The sequence below is a fragment of the Toxorhynchites rutilus genome, chromosome 1, assembly GCF_029784135.1.
Source record: "Toxorhynchites rutilus septentrionalis strain SRP chromosome 1, ASM2978413v1, whole genome shotgun sequence".
NCBI classification, from domain to species: domain Eukaryota; kingdom Metazoa; phylum Arthropoda; class Insecta; order Diptera; family Culicidae; genus Toxorhynchites; species Toxorhynchites rutilus.
This window is the reverse complement of record NC_073744.1, coordinates 128,816,152-128,820,584: the sequence shown is the minus strand read 5'-3', so window position 1 is coordinate 128,820,584 and position 4,433 is coordinate 128,816,152. Positions and strand designations below refer to the sequence as shown.

General features: G+C 38.2%; 1 long non-coding RNA gene across 1 annotated transcript; it reads left to right on the top strand.

The window, feature by feature from the left end:
* LOC129763654 (uncharacterized) lies at positions 1–1,641 on the top strand. Its single transcript, XR_008741001.1, has 3 exons — positions 1–164; positions 222–332; positions 393–1,641. It is a non-coding gene; the product is annotated as an uncharacterized LOC129763654 (long non-coding RNA).
* Positions 1,642–4,433: the final 2,792 nt, after the last annotated feature.

The following is a 4,433-nucleotide window of genomic DNA, read 5'->3' as shown; positions in this document are numbered from 1 at the left end:
CAGTACTTCGAACCAAGGCGTTATACTATAGGTGGACCGCAATGTCAAAATTGCTGTTCGGCCATTGCTCGTGAAAAAACAAATTTGTTTACAAAGCAAATCATATCTTTTGGTGACAAATGCATTCGTAGGCAAAATAGCTGCTCGCGCTTCACTGTAGGCAGGTAATTTTCTGGATTTTTTCGTATAACAATTTCTCATAATTGCTTCTACTTTTTCAGATATCTACAATCAGCGGTCGAATTAAAAACAGTGCAGAAGGATGTTTTGAGTATATTTTACCTTCTAGCCGCGCAATCAATGCTTTTCTTTCCAAGCAAGCAGCGTTTTTCGTATGTGGTTTTATTGAGCATTTAAAAGAGAGTGTTAATTTTTTTTTGTTTTATCACCAGGGCAAAAGCATGAAATAGAATCGTACGTGGTACGAATTTATCGGCACAATCTGATCAAGGACGGAGGCATCATCAAACGGAACGGAGGCATCATCAAAGACGGGTCTAATATTTTACAATAAAGAACAAATCTACCACTTTCCACGAAAATCGGAGAACCACTATATCGGTTAGACATGGAATGGCTGATACATATAAGGCAGAAAAAAGGTTTAACTTTGGAATTCAACATCCTATATTTCCTCGTACCATTAAGTTCATGGCGCATTTGATGTCGGTCATCGTAACTGCTTCTATGGAAATGACGTGAGCATATGATTTGATTTTTGATTTTTATCTCCATCTCGGAGAAAAGTGTGGTAAACAATGTCCGGGTTATTTTTCGTTATGAGAACCTTGTTTCCACATCCTTTTACTGCACAATAATACGGCATCTGAAGTAAATAAAATATTCACAATATAATTTTGGCATGATAGAGAACCGCGAGATGAACGATTATCTGTGGAGGAGTTGGACAACAGATTTCTTAGACTTATAGCACTTTTATCACATTCACAAGCTCATCAAATCCTCACTGTCCCCCAAAAATATTGAATAATATATAATTTTTTTTTTCCAAAATATATATTTTATTAAGGCACGTAGCTTGACGGGGCCGGGAGTCCAATATTTTAACAATTTTTGTCTTACAACTGTGTTAGTAATATGTAACCGATTACTCGCGGTTGGCTCGAGGTTAGTATTACATAGATCTCATAATTGGGATGTTGCAGTCTCTTGTACTATGTATGTGTGGCCGACACGGGATACTTCCTATTGGAGTATAACTGACCATTGATCAGCGACGCCCCCCTAGTCTGTACCTCATATCAATCGTGGTGCGTCTCTCTTGACTCGAGGAATCCAGGGTAGAATGGTCACTGGACGGTACAATCTTCAGCTCGTGTAGAGTTGCCATGAGCGGTACAACCTTTGGCTCTTGTTAAATGATCAGTGGCCTTCGACCTGTGTATCTGTAAAGAGTATGTGTATGTTTAATTACATTACATGGAGCGGTTATAATATATAATATAAATACCTTATTGCAGCTATAGTACACTATTTTTCACGAATATATATTTGTTTATTTCTTCCTTCAGTTGTTTTCCTCAGCGAGTTGATATGAAACCATAACCACACAACCAAACAAAAAGTAAATAATTCAGAAAGCTTCGTCTCGCTACTCGTCTCAGGTATTGTCATGAAAGTGTCAAGAACGAAACACCTATAGTTTAGCATCTTGCTTCGAACTAATTGAGGATTTGTTATTACTAACTTCGTTGTGTGTGTAACACATGCGCTCTCCGTGTGTATATACAGGAGATATCTCTTACCTTCTATTCTACGTACTTTGAACATGTACAAAACATCGACTTGCTTCCAGCCTAAGACCAATATGTGTGGACTAAAGGTGTACCGTGTCGTCAATAAAGTGCGATTCACATACAACATCCACGTCACGTTCACGTTCCGTCCCGTCACGTTGCGTCAATTATTCTTCCAAGCAGTTCTTATTCAAACATTCACGTACACCGGCAACGGGAACTTCGACTTGCCGTTGCTGGTGTATGTGAATGCTTCAATAGAAGTTCCATGGAAGAATAATTGACGCAACGTGACGTGACGGAACGTGAACGTGACGTGGATGTTGTATGTGAATCGCACATAAGTGTGCGAGGGGAAACGGTATAAATATTCAGAGGACTGTGGAAAGGGATCTGACTGCAAATAGAGATGTCTAAATTTCTCGTTTATTCGATTGTCGATTAATCGTGGGGTCATTTTTAAATATTCGATTCATTCGAATAATTGTCTTTCAGTATTCGATTAATCGAGCGAATATTTATTTCTTGTAATCAAAAAGAACAGATATTCACGATGAAAAAATATGATGGCATAATTTTAAAAGTTACATTAAATATAATTTTGAAATAAACATGGTGCAGAATCAATGTCCTGGAAAAAAGGTAATGAAGATGGTCGAGTTTTGAGCGACACAGCATGCGCTGCCATAACTATTTCGCAAATAGTGACGTCAGTCGTTGTGTTTATCTTCGGTTGCCCATCGCATCCATGTGAAAATGCTATTTTCAGCAAGTAATTCATCAATTAAAAACGTTAATTTTTGTAGAGCTCCCGCTGACTATGAGACTAAAGTGATAGCGTGGAGTGAATATTAGTGAAATCTCGTCGAAAAAGACGGATAAAAGTGATATTTCCATGCGGCATTTTCACTCCCCCACGTTCATAGAAACAAACGAAGTTTCATTATTTTACCGTAATGAAGTTGATTTTTCGAAGGCTCTCAGTTTCGGTGTGTATGTTGTGAGATAATAATCGCCAACTAATCAAAATTTCACCGAAAATGTTACTGTTTTCCAGAACTAAGCATACGACTGCTCTCTGGACCTTTTGTAACATGAATAATCGAAATAAGCTACGATATAATCGTCATCTGTTAAAAAACAACCAGTTGAATGATTTCATGCGAATTTTGGCTCAAATTATCATGCAACCGTGAGTACTTTCAACATTTTTTTGTTTCTTCCATATATATTCCATATTGAATGCAAATAATTACGACACGATATTTTGTTTGCCAATACAGATACACTTCGCCTACTGCTCCACCTCTATATGTACCTCATTGGTGCAGAATAATGGTTTTCGAATGAAACGGTATTTCAGTATATCGATAAATTTACCATTTCATGATTTTTTGAGGACGATTGAAAACAGGGCACACCATGAGAATGATGCACAATATTTTTATTACACCAACATAATTTTTTGACGTAGGACTACGTCTTTCATTTCTATACCGGGGTGAAAAATCAAAGTTTCGAAAACGAAAGCGTTACGCCGGAGACAGAGATTTTGAGCGTTAATAGCTCATAAACAACTGAACGAAATGGTATGATAAACACTTCATTCGAAAGATAAAATGTCTACGCGTTCTATACTTGTTACTTTCTGATCCAAAAACTTGTTTCAATAGTCTTAAAATTGCTTTCAAAACAGGCTATTGAAATCACCAATCGGTATATAAGCGAGCGCCGCTCGGAAAACCACTCAGTTCTAATTGAACAGCGATTGAAGCATGTTGTCGCTGTTGTGGTGAAGCTCTTCGTTTATCATGAAAGCGCGGATGAACGGTGTCACCAAGAGCCTGTTTTTGCACCCTAGGCCAGAAGGGAATCCATCAGGAGGAGAGTGATGCCACAAACGGTTCCCCGGGAAGACATCGCTACACACACATACACGCGCGGAATTCTTTCCGTTTGGATGCCATTCAGCATTGAGAAAGTTCCGGAAAGATCTAATCGTTACTGAAAATAATCTGCTAGTTCCTCTTGGAATTTAAAAATACATTCATGTGAAAAAGTTTATTTGAATGTTTTCTATCCATGTAACACTGTGACCAAATATGTTTCAATCAAGTGGTATTAACAGATGGTTATCGAATTAGCATTAACCACTGGTGGGCTTCCAGTATCGAGGAAAATGTAGAAATATCTAATCGTTACTGAAAATAATCTGCCGTTCCTCTGGGAATTTAAAAATACATACATGTGAAAGAGTTTATTTGAATGTTTTCTATCCATGTAACACTGTGACCAAATACATTTGGTTTTGTGATTTTTCAATCAATCGCAATTAACAGGATAGCTTCAGAAGATTATTCTTCCCCATCAGTAGGATATTTCCGTATCAAATATTGTATGCGCCCGCAATCGATTATTGCTCAGTCGCCGAAAGTTCCGAGCTCAGAGTTCATTCCCCTCTAGTTTGCCTTCCAAATTGCCATCATAAACCACACCTTCTCTCGATTCAATCACACACAAAAAGCATACTTAAGCGATATTCTGGTGGTGAGACACATTCATTTTTCGTGAGGACATCGACAAGACAACATCGTTGCGTAACGTGCTGGAGGAGGTGGACGGCGAAGGATCGACACATACACGCGCAGAATTCTTTCCGTTTGAATGCCATTTAGC